The sequence below is a fragment of the Arvicola amphibius genome, chromosome 2 (genome assembly GCF_903992535.2).
Source record: "Arvicola amphibius chromosome 2, mArvAmp1.2, whole genome shotgun sequence".
NCBI lineage: Eukaryota > Metazoa > Chordata > Mammalia > Rodentia > Cricetidae > Arvicola > Arvicola amphibius.
The window spans coordinates 142291163-142307496 of NC_052048.2; the positions used below are offsets into that span (position 1 = coordinate 142291163).

General features: G+C 43.4%; 1 protein-coding gene and 1 non-coding gene across 2 annotated transcripts in view; both read right to left on the reverse strand.

The window, feature by feature from the left end:
- The window catches only part of Pals2 (protein associated with LIN7 2, MAGUK family member), a 106247-nt gene extending 98239 nt beyond the window's left edge, over window positions 1–8008 (reverse strand). The window contains exon 1 of the mRNA XM_038318365.2: window positions 7862–8008. The gene's annotated coding sequence lies outside the window, so the exon portion shown is untranslated. The remainder of the gene's footprint in view (window positions 1–7861) is intronic.
- Window positions 8009–15811: 7803 nt separating this feature from the next.
- On the reverse strand, window positions 15812–15962 carry LOC119808553. Its single transcript, XR_005284479.1, has one exon. It is a non-coding gene; the product is annotated as a small nucleolar RNA SNORA73 family (small nucleolar RNA).
- Window positions 15963–16334: the final 372 nt, after the last annotated feature.

Here is a 16334-nt window from a genome sequence, read left to right on the forward strand (position 1 = left end):
TCTGAACAATATAAAAGAGCCACAGAAAAGCTGAGGCTATGACCCAGTCCTAAATCCCATACCATTCTGAAAAAGAAAAGGGTCCTAATCTTAAAGAACCATGTGATTTAAACTAAGAACCTATGAGAGAGCCGGGTGGTGGTGGCTCACATCTTTAAAGAAGCAAGTGGATCTCTGTGACTTCAAGGCCAGCCTGGTCTACAAGAGCTAGTTCCAGGACAGGCACCAAAATCCTACCTAGGATAAAAAAAGAAAAAGAAAAAGAAAGAAAAGAACCTATGAGAACATTATTTTATGAGTAAATACACTTTTAAATAGTATTTGTTATGGTTAATGAAAACAAATAAATGTTTCTCTTAGGAAAAAATTATCTGAAGCATGAAACTCATGTTCTTAATCATGCATAGTAAAAATTTAATAGCTTATAAACTATCACTGTAGTATTGTCATAATTACCTTCAGTTGTCAACTTCACACAAACTTAAAAGTCACCTATGTAGAAGGTACCACAACTGAAGAATTGCCTAGGTTAGACTGGACTGTGGTCTATCTGTGAGACTTTTTCTTTATTACTAATTGATGCAGGAGGGAAGAGACCACTGTGGGAGGAGCCATTCCTAGGTAGTAAGTCTAGGCTAAGAAGCTAATTGAGCAAGTTGTAAGCAACTCCTTTCTGCTTCAAGTTCCTGCATGGCTACTGTAAAATAAGCTAAAATGAGGCATTTCCTCCCCAAGTTGCTTTTGGTCATGTTGTTTATTGCAACAATTGAAAGCCAAGTAGAACAAGCACTAAACAAAATTTCCCAAAACATTCAAGAATTTCTAAAAAGTATAGCATTAGCCATTTTCATATCACTTAGTTAAAAGCTATGAAAACAAGCTGCATCTGGAAATAAGATCTTAAAGCACAGTACTTTCTTTATGTATATTAAATTTGATATGAACTATGGTAATATAAATATCATGTTTCTATGAAAACCAAGCTCAATGACTTGGAAAGACCCAAAGAAACTAAGTGACAAAACAAAGTAAGATAACTACCATGAACAACGGTGGGAAAGACGTGGAAACACCACACTCGGGATCACTGCCACCACTAAGCTAACTTCTCAGCGAGAGTGCACCAGAAGAGTGAGGAGCCAGAGCTCCTGGCAAAAGACACATTTCCAAGACCAACACACTGACATGGACTCTATTTTAAGTAGCAACAGATTAGTTATGATACTGGTCAGTTTTTTTAACTCAAATCAATAAACGAACACACATTATCACTACATAACCCGGGCTGGCCTAGAAATTGTTATATAGCTTAAAAACGGTCCAACCTGTCATTCCCCTGCCTCTGCATCCTCAGTACTGGAATTCAGGTGTGCACCGCCACACCTGGTCAATAGATGCTGTAAGACTAGTGTCTATCAACCCCATGCTGCTGGCATTCTGGTACTTTCTTCCTTTTCAGGGCTGTCCTGGTACTCCTGGAAGCGCCCTCACTGAGATTCCAGTCACTGGTAGCAACTCTTCTCATCTGTGACAGTGAAATGCTCCCGAGGATAGTGTCAGCAAAATCATCCCTGTGAGGCTGGACAAAGGTCTCCCCAAAGGAATCTGTCTTAATCTCTGGAAATGAACATTACCTTACCAAGAAAAAAAAATAAAAATTGTCATATTAAATAAGGATCTTGTGAGGGAAGATGAGAGTGTGGGTCAGAAAAGGAAGGAAGAAAAAAATGGGGAGTACAGAGCTAAGAGATTTGAAAGACTGGCTTTCAAAGGTGAGAATAACGCAGTCACAAACTAAGGGGTGCCCATGAGAAACTGAGAGGAACAACAAAGGAATTCTCTAGATTCTCCAACAGGAACAGCCTTATGACACCTTGACCTGGGCCCAATAGTAACGATTTCAGGAATCTGGTCTTCAGAACTGCAAAAAAATAAATAAATTTCTGATTTTTGTTCATAAGTCAGTGTGCTAATTTGTTGCAGCAGCCAAGAGAAATTAAGAAAATTGAGGATTGGGCAGTGGTGGCGCACACCTTTAATCCCAGCACTCAGGGAGGCAGAGACAGGTGGATCTCGGTGAGTTCAAGGCCAGCCTGAGCTACAAGAGCTAGTTCCAGGACAGGCTCCAAAGCCACAGAGAAACCCTGTCTCAAAATTTAAAAAAAAAAAAAAAAAAAAAAAAAGAAAAGAAAAGAAAAGAAAGAAAAAGAAAAAATCTGGAAAGATTTTAAAATCTGATGTTAAACCTGCAATTAGTAAATGACATCATGTATAAAAAGCATTTAGAACAGTTCTTGAACTCCGTAAGCAAGTGGGTGGAGGACATTCAAGGCTCCTAAGAATAAAAACACATAAACCAGTTACACAAGTTATATGTTACAATTTGTCTTGAATGAAAAGAAAAATGTGGATGAGGTCAAGGACAGCTTCTTGAGGATGGAAAGCCTGGACCCTTATTATCAGAGATTTAGAAAGCAAAAGAGGGGAGAAGTGGTTGTGAGCAGAGAAATCAGTGAGAGGCATGCTGCAGCACAGACCTGGCTAATGTGGTGGAGGACAGACCAAGTGCTAAAGTCATGTACATAACACAGAACACACTCCCCGCCACACACAAAACCTCTGTTAAATGACTTGTTAAATATTCCACAGGATGTATTAATTAATACTCAAGCTGTGACTCTTAGGGGCTTTTGCCAATACATACATGCTAGAGTTAAAATCCTTTGCTATAGGGAACTGCGAAGGCCAGGTGCTTACACAGTACCAGTCACTCTACAGCAAAAGGACTTACTAAACAAAACCTCATACACCAAATATCCTTAAACACTTAATTAAATCTACTTAGCATTTCCCAAGATGAAGGCCCTCTGAAATCTACCAGTCTCTAAAACCTCTCCTTGTCCCTTCTTTCCCTAAGCATATGGCCCATCCGCAGTCAGTCGTGCTCCTCACAGTCTCACAAACTTCCTAAGTATTTCTCACACCTGCAGCCGTCATCCCACCTTTCAATAACCTCTCTCCTACTCAACTAAGATCTATAGTCAACAGAACAAAGGAACCACAAAAACAACCAATTCACACAATATAATTAACATAAACTTTTTTTGAAAACTTTGGGCTCACTTGTTTTTCTGTTGTTGCTTTTTTTGTTTTTTGAGACAGGGTTTCTCTAAGCAGCCAGCCCTCCCTGACTGGCCTTGAACTCAGAGATCCACATCTTCCCCCCCCCCCTCCCTCCCCCGCCACTGCCTCTCTAGAGCTGGGATTAAAGGTGTGCTCATTTGTTTAAACAAACATCTTAAATACATTTTCAAATGACACTAAGTTTACAAGATTTCTTCCTATGGCACCAAATTACTTACTGTTTTGATATAAAGGTAATAAACTTAGCTCCACTCAAGTCTTCCAGGTCTCAGGATAAAGATAAGACGGCACTTACTAGTGACCACCCTTTTTTTGGAGTGTGGAAGAAGAAAAGAGAAAGCCAGTTTGCTGAGCTTCCTGAGAGGACCCAGAGAGCAGCAATGCAAGTTCGAGCTCAGATAAGGAAGCTGCATGTTAGCTCTGTAATTCCCATAAGCTTCTGCGTCCACTGATGCACATTTCCAGCTTTCTTAAATTTATCTCCCGCATTCATCTTAATGATGTTCAAAATTTCAGCTAGATCTAATTTTATTAATTTATACTTCCATAACAATGTGAGAAAACTTGCTAAGTTCCAAAGAACTTCTTTGGTCTGTGAATCTACTAGATAAAAACAGTACATAATAAGATGGTTTTACCCTTAGGTTTGATTTAGTTTTTAAGCAGGGTCTCAACTGTATAGCTTTGGCTGCCTCAGCTTCCTGTCAGTGCTAAATTTACAGACACGCGCTACCATACCCAATATTCAGTCTTAGTTTATACTTGTATTCTGTATGAAGTTGAAAGTCTTAACATATGCACAATATAATTTGAATTTCTGTTTTGAGACTCTGTCCACGCCCTCTGCCTACTTGGGGTTAATCTCTTGCGTAGTGGTTAGTAAGTACCCTTCACAGATTTAGGAAGTTAATCTTTTGTCTTCAGTAGAATTTGCAACTATTTCTCCAGTTTCTTCATTATCATCATGCTATTTTTATTATTTCTTCTACACATATATTTTTCTTAAACTGTAAAGCCCTCTCATTTGTTTGTATATTCTTTTTTTTTTTTTTTTTTTTTTTTTTTTTTTTTTTTTTTTTGGTTTTTCGAGACAGGGTTTCTCTGTGGCTTTGGAGCCTGTCCTGGAACTTGCTCTTGTAGACCAGGCTGGTCTCGAACTCGCAGAGATCCGCCTGCCTCTGCCTCCCGAGTGCTGGGATTAAAGGCGTGCGCCACCACCGCCCGGCTTGTTTGTATATTCTTAAAAGAATGTTTTTTAGATTTTTAGAAATGAAGATCAAATTAAAAAGTAAAGATAAAACTGCTTCAGGAATGACTGAGCACAGACCTTATCATGGGGTGTCTACTGGGATTACACATGGTTGCAATGTACAACCAAGTTCTAATTACAACTAGTCTGTCAAACAGGGAATAACTCAGTACCTGCTGCTGTCTCCAGTTGCCTGCGCAGGTACTATAAAAATACAGAAGCTGCTGGTGGATATATCTTCTACTAGGAGAAACAGAAAGTGCTCTTCTATAGCCAGCGAAGAGCGAGCCACACATAGTTCTAGAAACAAGGGGTTTGGTAAGAAACCTACCCAGAAACAAGGAGTGTAAAAGAAGGTCATAAAAGCTAACTTCTCTCTAACCTGTTAAAAATGAATTTTATTTTATTTCCTGAGCTCACTTTCTAAAATGGCCACAACAAAGTTAAATATTATCAGAAAAGTGAATGCAGAAATCTGGCTTTATTACACTGGGTAAGAATAATCATAACTCCCCAGGACTCTGCCAGAAAACTGTCTTTCCTTCTGTAGGGAAATGAAAGTAAATTTAACTACAAAGGATGTTTTGATACCTCCTCCTCTAAAAGCATTCAAAAGGAGACCGATCTGCTTTAAAAGGTTTGGAATTAGTATACCTCAAACAGGAGTGATGATCTCTCCAGATCCTTCAAGACAACTAATATCTGTGTACATTAAACAAGTAATTAAACCTACACTACTTCTAAGATTAATGCTGGTAAAATCTGATCTCTGAAAGCTAGAATGCATTCATGAATCTTTATGTTTCATGGTTATTTAGTTAGCCCATTTAACAGTAGTTCAAAAAGTACACTGTTAATAACAGTCTGTAAGGAGAGGTACTTTGTGATTGGAGTGTGGGTTAAAGGAAAGTCATTACACACTGAGATCAAGGTTCTGAATGCATCCTCCTCAGCACACTCTCTGGCAGCTTGGCAATATGCCCAGGGTGATTAGCAGCCAGTGCAAGCAGAGCAGGGATCCCGTTGAGAGGAACTGCAAAGGCTCCCCCAAGCGGTCACACACAAATAACAGTGAAGAATGGGGCAATCACTGCCTCAGCTTTTGAAGTTAAAACTCAAAATACTCTAAGCAAAACTGATGCCTACAATTAGAGAGAAATGTAATCAAATACTAGTACCGCAATAGTAGAGAGGTCTTCTTCCATGCTTTAAGATGCGATGTTTATGAACAGAGAATTACTTTTGGAAGAAAACCTAACAGTAAAATAAAACTACAATAATTTTCTCTATAATTTTCTAGGCATGAGGATAGTATCTCAAATAGTTGATTACTTTTCAAATCTGTTCAGCCGTCCCTAAATATCAGCATATCCTTTGTGGGTAACTACATCTGCTTGAAGCCAAGTTCTGGTACAAAAGTAGTTATGTATCAAACAAAATACACTGAACAGGGAATTTATCAGTGTTACTATAAACCTAACTTAGAATTTACAGAAGCTCCTTTAAGCCGCCAGTCATCTGCACTGACTGTAAATGACATAAAAATACAAAAATGGGTCTTCCTACCCCTCTCAGAATCTATTTTCTGGGTGTTTTAATTACCGAGTCTCCGACTAACATGAGTACTATACTGTTTGCAACTCTCTCAGCAATGATTTGCTAATGCTACCCACTTTTGATAAAGCTCAGATGTCCAAAATGTGCAAAGCATTTAATTAAAACATCTGTTGTCTTCTGCTAATCATCCATTACTCAGTGGTGAAGTCTATATATGTATGGCAAATATTCACACAGGCAAGACGATTTTAAAACTTTATAAAACAGCTACCCTGGGTCTCATGATTGCCTTTCTCCTTTTTTGATTTCAATCTCAAGCTTACAGGTGAAGGAGAGCGGAAGCAGCCTGGGTATTCTAACACAATTTCAGCATGAAATGAGCATCAAAAAAAGTGAACTGCTCCCTCAAATACTTAAGAAAATTATAAAATCCAACACTTTTCCCGAAGAGAAAAAAAAATAGGACTCTGTCTTATATAGTGCTATCAGACTTAACTCCAACAGCTTGATATTTTTACCTAGAAACTTTTAAAAAAATGAAGATTTCATTATTTCAAGGTAGAAATGGAACTTACTGACAAAATTTACAAGAGACACACACCCTCCTACTTAGCCTGTAGTCTCCATAGGACAAACGGAGCAATTCCAAGTGATACCATTTCTGCGTTATGTAACCCTAATTTAGAATAAAAGAAACATGAGCCTTAAAAAGCAATACATTTAAATATATGAAGGCTTTAAGATATAAACGACCTCAAAAATCAAATAACCCCCAAAGTTACTGAGGTACAGAGTAGTAAGGCCTCTGAACACAAAACTATAACCAGGCCTAGCAGTTTAACTGCACAGCCTAATTCTGGTGCCTTGTTTGACCAATGTACCAAAACTATCTCAGCCTCGGTAAGGCTGTACTACCTCACCTAACACATGAGCCATTTGTAAGTCGTGCCCCCCCCCCCCGCCAAAAAAGATGATCTGAAAGACTACACAGGAAGAAATAGCTGCTAAATCATACTCCAAGAGAAGAGCAATTTAACGCATCCCGAAATATTGTCAGCTATATTACAAGGAACCCATTCAGGAAGGCTAAAGTAAAATTCCAAGAATTCCCAGGGGCGTAGGAAAAGAGTAGAAGCGTGGCTAGTTTGACCTTAACCGGCTGCTTTTTGAGTAATGCGGAGAATTTTCCAAGTCTCTCACCGACAGCCTTCAAGGCTCTTCCTCACCATCTCCCTCCACCCCAACTACAGAAATGCCCGCCCTAGAAGAGGGGAGTTGAATGACTGTTATCTCGGGCTGCGATCCTAGGAACTGGTAGCTGGAAAATAAAGTCCCAATGAAGTGTCAAAAAAAAAAAAGTACCCCCGCAAGAATAATAGTAACAAAATCCACCCCAACCAATCCACAAGCTGTCACCGCGCAGTCGGATCTGCCATCTACGTCCCCCAGGTCCGCTGCCCGGCCGGCACAGAAAGGAGGAAAAGGCAGGCACCTTTCTGCTTCCAGACAAATGTGCCCAGGCTCCGAGAGCACGCGCTGAGCGGCGACCGCCCCCGCAGAGGCGTGTGCTCGCCCACGGCCACTTTGGCCAAACAACTGGAAACCTCGTGGCTCAGAAGTGGCAGCCGGAGTTGCAATAAGCCGCCTCCCCGGGAATCTCCGGGCCCCCAAAGGTGTCAGTCAGAACCTCCCGCCCTCCCGCCCCGGTCCACGCTGAAGCTCCAGCGCCGCAGAGGGAGGCGGCCGGCCCCGCCCGGAAGGGGCGGCCCACGGGGGCGCGTGGGGGCGAGGGGCGCCGGCGGGACACGCCGTGGCTCCCGCGCCCAGGTGGCAGGGGCGGGGCCCGCGTGACGCCTCCGGGCTGGGGCGCTCGAGCCGGCCGTTACCGCACCGCGTGGGGCCGCCACTCACCGGCTCGCACCTCGGCCGCCTCCGCGCCGCCGCTCCTCTCTTCAGCCGCGGGTGCCGCGCAGCCCCATCTACCGACTCGGGGCTCGCGGTCGGGCGGGCGGCTCCCGCCGTCCCCGCCGGCCTCGCCCTCCGCCCGCCTCCGGGCGCCGCCGCTGCCCGCCGGCCCGCGCGGCCAGCCTCTCTCAGCCGCTCCGCTCCCGCCGCCGCCGCCGGGGCGCGCTCCTCCTGGCCTCGCGCGTGCGCCGGACGCCGGGGAGCGCGCGGGCTCGTGCGCGCGGAGCCCCCCCACCCGCCCCACCGCGCACCCGGCCTGGCCCCGCCCCTCGGCCGTGGCCCCGCCGCCAGGTGCTGCCGCCAGAGGGCCCAGCGGCCGGGTCCCTTAGGGTCGCCCTGGTTGGGCGCGCGTCCGCCGTGATCTGTACGAGGGGAGCGGGAACAGGCCGAGAGCGGCTCTGGCACAAAGGAGACTCGGGCGTCCTGGAGCCTACGCTCGCCCCCCTCTCACACCCTTGATTCGGAGGTGGACTTGGCGGGGTCTGGGTTTTCTCCCAAAGGCCCACCCCGACAGTATGGCTCACACCCGACCAACGATGGGCCACTAGCTCCGTTCAGAGCGCGAGGGCTCGGGCGAGATCCTGAAGCGGGCTGAGCCAGACCCTCCCAAACATCTGGCCTTCCCAGACCTGGAAAGAGGCGGTGTGCGGTGCCTCCATCCGCGACCCTGCGCGGAGTTGGGTGATGGTTGATGGGTACCCTCTCAAAAAGTGTCCTTTTGACAAGCGTGTAGCTTTAATTTTTCAGCTGAAAGGAACTGAGCAGTTCAATGTAGCAGCAAACGCTTCTGGCTAGAAACAGCCAGGCAGTGCGAGAGCTTCTCTTGCCCGCGGAGATGAGTGCAAGCCCGAAGGAGCTGTCGTGTTCTCCCTAAAATTGAAGCATGTATTACATGTTCTCTCAATGGAACAACGCGTTTCCTCAGTGGATGCAGAAAGTGTAAGTAAAACTCCTGTGACCGTACATCCGGTGACTTCCCCTGTGTAGCCTCGCATGGCTTCTGAGCAGCGTGCACAGCCTCTGCGAACTAGCAACGAGATTCGGAGGACTTCCGAGACGAGATGCTTTGTCTCCTTCGTGAGTGTAGCAGGCATGAAAAGGAGTTGGGGAAAGAACCCTGACTCGCTGTATTAAGAGGGCCCCAGTGAGTTTTGTCTTTAGCGTCAACCAAGCATCAAAGATTAATTTGCTCTGCCATGAGGATCATTAATTTTGCAAACCAACATGTAGGGGGACTTTGTAGAGCGTTAATTTAGAACCTTCTTTCCCAGAACAGCAAACCTGAGAAAGGGAAATTGGAAGCAATTAAGAAAAGTGGAGTGTGCCAAGGAGCAAGGAGTGACTTTGGCTAGGTATTATGGCCCCCTGAGGCTAAACCTGCCTGGTGAACTGTGCTGGAGTGAGCCAGAAGCCCAGTGGTGTGGTAAGGCGTGGGCAAAAGGGCAGCGTGGTTGTCCACTCAAGATGGCGTGGACTCTTCGGGTCTTCCTTACTTTTCTGGATGCTCAGTGACTCCTGCCTGCAGCACCCTATCCCAGACCTGTCAACTTTTACCTAGTCTCCCTTCTTTCTGATTCCCGCCTCATCACACCCTTTTCAACCCAGTTCAGTTCCTGCCCTGAGCTGCTCTGGAGAGGGGCAAGGAGTGAATGTCATTTCTGGGCATGTTGCTGCTTCCTGTATATGTATCTTTATTTTTTCAGAGGTCTCCTAGAGACCGTGTACTAACCTGCCACACGTACTCTCAGTCCCTACAAACAGATGAAATGACCTGAGGAAGTCTTGAGGAGCAAGACGAGTCTCTCTCTACCTGTCAAATCACAGCATGTCAATTTTCTCGGTAGGACCAGCCCTCGCCAGCATCTAAGAACAGAAGTGTTTCATTCTCTAAACACTGACAGCAGTTAGAGACCAATCACTGTTGTAAGGCTCACCCTCAGGATCACAGAAATGATTTCGCTTCAGTAATCATCTTCAATCACGTCTTTCCTGGGAGCTCCTGCCACGGAAGTTTTCTGTCAGCGTCTGTGTTTTAGCAAACACCCCTCTACCAGCTGGGACTATGAAGCAGCACTTCTTATCATAAATAATAGCCTACCTTGTGACATTCTGCCCTTCCTCGAAACTAAAGTGGGGCATGCCAGAGTCAATTGAAAATGATCTGATTTGAACACTGAAAGCCCTGGCCCTCACTTGCCAGCCCAGCTCCCTGAATGGACTCTCATTCCTGAAACACCACCCATTCTTTTCCCACACCTGCTACAAAAGCTTCATTCTAGGGAGAGAACATTTAGTCTTTCTCGTCAGTGTTCTTTTAACCTCACTTTCCTTTTCCTTCAAGCTTAATCTAAACTTTATAAAGTCTAAATGGATCATCATTTTGCAACAGCCTAGTTGTAACTCAATCAAAAAAATGGAGTTTTGGTTTTTTTAAATCTAAACACCCATGGTTAGCTTTTATTTTATTCCCTCAAATATAAATAAAAGTTGAAGTTGGAAAGACAGCTCAGTGATTGAGAGCACTTGCTCCTGGAGCCTGGGTTCGATTCCCAGCACCCACATAGCAGCTCACAATCATCCATAACCCCAATCCCAGGGGATCTGACACCCTTCCCTGGCCTCTGAGGGCACCAGGAATGCATGGGATGCTTATGCGTACATGCATGGAAACACCCATGCACATAAAAGGTAAGTTTTAAGGTATATAAGTAGAAGTTTATATGATGGTATAGTGTCCTCTGACCACATATGCTATTACAGAAATAGAGAAATTGCTAACCGCAAGAGCCCCCAAAGTCTAGAAAAAAATCCACATTCTATTTGCTCATTTTCCTAGTGATCCATCATAAGAACTGTTGTGTTCTTAGTGGATAGCTTTGTGAAAAACTGCAGCTGACTGGCGTCCACAGTCTAAGCAAGGCTCCCCCCAGAATACTCTAGCTTCACTCTCTTATCTCTGCAAGCAAAGCTAGGTCAGACTCCCCAGTTCCAGCCTTCTGGCTAACCGTTCCAATTCTAGCCTGTCTCATACCTGCTTATAGTTTACCCTATATGAAGAGAGATGTATCCTGCATTCCATTTTGACTATCAGAGTCACCCTAAGAACTTAACAAGAAGATCAAAACCACCACCACTCATGTCTGCATCCCTCCTTCCACAGTGGCCTAGGGAACAGCCTGCGGGACAGGGTGCTTCAGAGCTCTCCAGGTAGGTTCCAGTGCAAAGCAGAGGTAGGAACTAGGGACGTGAGTCACCTCCCAGGGAACATTCACAACACAGGGGATAGCTCCAAATTATCTCAAGTCATCAAATTAAAATACCTAATCCTGCGCTGTAAGACTCTTTGCCGATTGACTAGAATAGTCTCCTTTCAAAACAGCTTAAATTTATCTCCTTTCCAAAGCTTCCCCAGATTAGGCTCATCTGGATGCCTGAGGATCTCCAGGTTCCCAAATCTCTGAGCATTCTAACAGCACAGGTTTACAAAGCCTGGGACCACAGCTGACTGTGGATAATATTGTTTTAATCTGCTTTCATAGATAGCTGTCAGGGCCTTTTCTTGTAATCTTAATCTCCCTGAAGACTCAGTGGTCAACAGACAATCCAAAATAAACAGAACCGTTTTCTTAGCAGAATTTTCTCCTCTAAACTAGCTATCTAAAGAACACAATAGCAGTTCATTTTAAAAGTCACTACAATTCAAGCCATCAACTGTAAGAACTTAAATGCTAGTTTTTTCTTTTTTACAAGAGAATACACACACACACACACACGCACACACACACACATATCTGTGTGTCATATTCTTGTATTTTAGACATTGGAATTTGGTTTCTACGCCCACTTCTTACTGAAACTACTCTTTATCTCATCAGCATTGACAATTTCATTCATATACTTGTTTATCGCCCATTTATTGGTGGAAAATGCTGGGAATAAAACATTACCATCAGCTCCTACCTGATGGTTCAGAATACTATGCTATTAAAATATCACATAACTGCTGCGTCAGACAGCTCAGCTGGAGACAGTAGGATTATATGGGCACCAGAAGGTCTTTGCTTAGATAACATTCATTCATTTGACCTCTCTGCAGGGTTTAAGGAGGTCGCCCCCCCCATCCACGCCCACACTGCGACTTTGTGAGCCTTTCTCTTCTTTTACCTTCACTAGTGCTATATAACCCGCAGCTTCTGCGCATCTGACAGTTCTGTCCCTGCGTGCTTGCTGTGCTGTCTTCTCCCACGTCCTAAATAAGCGTGCTCTACTAAGAACAGGGAGGAGTTCCGAGGGAAAATGTAGAATGGAAAGGTAGGAAGACTCAGATGCTAGAGGCTGCTGCTCCGGGGCTTCCAGGCTTCTATCTACTCTCCTTTTAGGTTTGTTTTCAACTCCAGATTGAGCTTTGAGTATCTCCATCTGGATAAGCCGATCAAAGTTCCAATTAACATGACTAAAATAAATTTGCTATGTCTAGCTATCCTCATTCATCCCCTTTGCCTGTAGCCCTGCATTTCCTTCATGGCCTCCCACTGGCTCCCCTGACGGGCACACGTTTAGCCTGCCTCATTCCTCCTGAAGCCCATCTGCAAGCTGGAGGAAAGGAAGTTTCTGTCCATGTCCTCTGACGCCTCTTTTTTACCTTAAGGTCTTCTTGCCCTAATCTAAACTATACACCTCAGCAAGGAGGCCAGCCATTTTATCCCTGTCTCTCTATACCTATGGACGCCACTCCCAGAGCCACTGACAATGATCATTGCTCCCCATCAAGACATTGGTCACTCCAGTCTTGCACCACTGTAAATCCAGCCAAAATCCAGACCTTTATGTCCATCTCCCTCTCTTCTTTGAAATCTTTTCTGCATCACCCCAGACAGAGGTGACTGTCCTTCCTTGAGTTTCTGAAGTATTTTGATTGCCTTTTCTGGCCCTTTTCTATTCTGCTATATAAAAGCATCAATAATTATTTATCTTCACTTTTTTCATTATCATCTGGGCTCCAACCCTAACTTTCTCGCATGTAAGAATCCAGGGTGCTGTGCAGAAGAAGGCCTGCAGCATTTGGCATAGTGCTGTGTATAGTAGGCACTCATTTATTGGAACCAAGTTGTTGGTTGGTGGACTGCCTAATTAAGAGCTTTAAGTGAAATAGGAAGTCACTACCTAGCCTTGAATGCTTACTCCTGAATACACAGGGCACAGTTGAAGAACTCTTACAAAGACCATCAGACTTAAGATAGGGAGTCTAGCAAAGCTTCTTGAGTTTGTCCTGCTACAGCATGGACATCTAATTAACCCTTTGGAGTTCTCCTTTCAAGTGGGTTTCTGAGCCCCACCACTCCCATGTATCTGAGAGCTGTACAAAAGGCTAAATACTTATCCTACTCTAGTGTAAAAAAAGATTTTTAACTAACACGAAAATGGAAAACGAAAACAAAAACCTGTACGCATCTATTAGGTGTCAGTATAGTGTCCTAACCTCATTGGAGAAGCCAAGAGACTTAGTCGTGCAGGGCAGGGGAGGTATTGTCGAAAAGAGTCTAAATAGTGATAGCAGTAGAGCACAAGCTTACATGCTCCAGAGACTCTGGAGGGTGCCAGGAGGGTGAAACCAGGTCTTGAAGAAGCAAAGTAGAACTGGCTGATGATCAGGTATAGGTAGTAGAAACAAATGTGGAGTGTGTGTGTGTGTGTGTGTGTGTGTGTGTGTGTGTACACAACAGTGGTAGTAGGGTATGACCAGGGCAAACCGTTTTGGCTGTTCAAAACCCTAGAAGTTAATGGCTCATTTGAAAGAGATGCTGCTGCCATGGTAGGAAGTAGAGGGTGCTTAGTTCCTCTTTAAAATATCAAGGCTATTTACAAATATGAAAGACCTGCCTTGGTAGTCATACCGAACAACACTGCCAGTTAGTTCACACTACACGAAGACACAGTCTTATGCTTCTCAGAATGTTCCTTTGATTGGGGTGTCACATGCCTGAAATTCAAGCACTTGGGAAGCTGCTACAGGAAGACTTCAAGTCTCATCCAGTAAGTCCCAGACAAAGCTGGGCTGCATAGTGAGGCCTCGTCTTAGCAAAACAAAATAAAGAAACAGGTGGAGCACCCTGTTTCCCCCTTAACATTATACTCTCTGTTTTACAGTGAGGAGGTGAATGAAGAGGAGCTAAGCTCACCTGCACAGGCTCCAGCAGGAGGCAGTGTGGAAGGTGGTCCTGGGGAAGCCCCTGCTCGTTCTTACGTTGCTTGCACCGAGTGCTTTGTAAGTCTCAGGCCAATTCAACCAGAATGAATTATAGTACAAGTCACACAATGAAGGGCTTTCTGTAACATGTTATTTAACTTGGATTCATCACCATGATTATTTAACTTGGATTCATCACCATGATCTGCAAGCGTATGGGGTACGTGTATATCAGCAATGTAGACTCTGGGTAAAGCTCCTCGGGTTTTGTTGCTGCAGTAGAACTACATGCTACATGATACCAAAGTGCAAAATTTTCTAAACTGTTTTCAAAAAATAAAAAGGAATAAAAGTATTAAATATTATTAAATAATAATAAAAAATAATTCTAGGATGCAGTGTGTGTGTTTCATTGAAATGTATGAGACTGAAGCCAAGGTCCTGAGTATATTGGGCTTCACCTCTCCCTCTGTTCTATGTACCCCCACCCTCAAATGGACTTTAAAACTGGAAAAAAAAACCCAAAACAACAACCAACTGTCTGTATGTGTGTGTGTTGTGTGGAGGCAGAGGACAACTTTGTGGAGTTGGTTCTCTCCTTCCACCTTTTTGGGACTCAGATAGCCTTGCTGAACCATCTTGCTGCTCTCCCAAACCATTGTTACTCAGTAGAGTGTTAAAGGGTCAACATGTACTAAAGATAGGCTTGTATCACTCTAACATAGCAACCACCCAGGTAACAGCTGAGACTGTCATTCAGGCCTGCTTTGTCGTTGATAGCTCCTTCTGCCCACATTGTCCATTCCTGGCTTCTTCCTCTGCTGTCGATCTAAGGCCACACTTACTAATAGACACACCAAACCGTCTCAGAATCAGTTACTCAGAGAATCTGGCAGGTACAGAGAAAGGGCCTCCTTTTGATTCATGCAGCAATCTATTCTTTATCTTAGGGAGGAAACATAATTACCAATTATCTTAAGGGAGGTTTATGGCTAACTAGATTTATTTAATTATTTGTAATATAGTCTCTATGTTTTTGTTTATGCATTATTTGAATGTGTCCTATATGAATAGATGTTCACTTTACTGGTCACTCAGAGGAATTCAACTAGGAGAAAGAATTGCTAACTCAAAACAGGAAGCATGTGTTAGTCCATTTGCTCTGCACTGTCTAAGGTATTTTCGGTTGGGTGATTTATAAATCTTTTCTCACATTTCTGGAAGCTGTAAAGTCCAAGATAAATCAGTGTACTCATTGGTTTAGTGACTAGAAATGAATCTTGTCACGGTGTCCTCACAGAAGATCCCAGACTTCCTCCAGCCTCTTTTACAAGGTGGCCAATCCTGTTCACATGGGCTCCATCCTCAGGTCCAGATGCTTCTATTATGGACACACCTCCAAACCACATCACCTTAGGGGTAGTTTTCCACGAGAATTTTGTAGGGACACATACATTTAAATAATAAGGAGCTTGTAACTCATAGCAAACAGTTGTGATTTCTTAAATGTAACAATATAAAGTTCCTTATGTTGGAACTTATTTTGGAGAAATATTTCTCCCTAGTAGTTGCATAAGATTCTGCTTGGAATACTAATAACTATACCTTTTTTCTTTTTTTTTCTGAAAAAAGAGGGATTTTATTTCATAAATAAATTCTAATCCAATTTCTCAATCACACAGTCTCACTCCCAGATCTCCTGATTTAAGACTTGTTTCCTGCATGGTTTGTCTCCTCAGTCACAGTCCAGAGGACTCTGAGAAGCTGTAGGAATATGCAGGCGTACCTTTTTTTCTTAAATCATTGGAATGGCCATGTGACATAGGTATGGCCAATCGGGACACTGGATCACTGGATCATCCTCAGCCACAGGGAAATAGATATGTTACCTAAACCAAGGGCAGTTTAGGTCTGGTAGAGAAAAGAGTGTGTGTTTTCTCTTATGTGTATGTTTGTACTCTCTTTTTGAACACTTGGAGGAATGCATTTTAAAAAGTGTCTTTATTTTGGATTTTTCTTTTAAAACTAAATTAATCTCAGCTGAATTTCAAGCCACTTTTCAGCAGACCAGTCTAACTTAAGAACAGTTAATTTGAAAAAGTTATATATTAATGAAATGTTGTAATATAGAAAAATATATGATTGCATGATATAGTTAGGTAAATAATTCTAAGGCACTGACATTCTTTTTGGTACTGACAGGTTAACATTTTTTATTTGATTCATTTCATT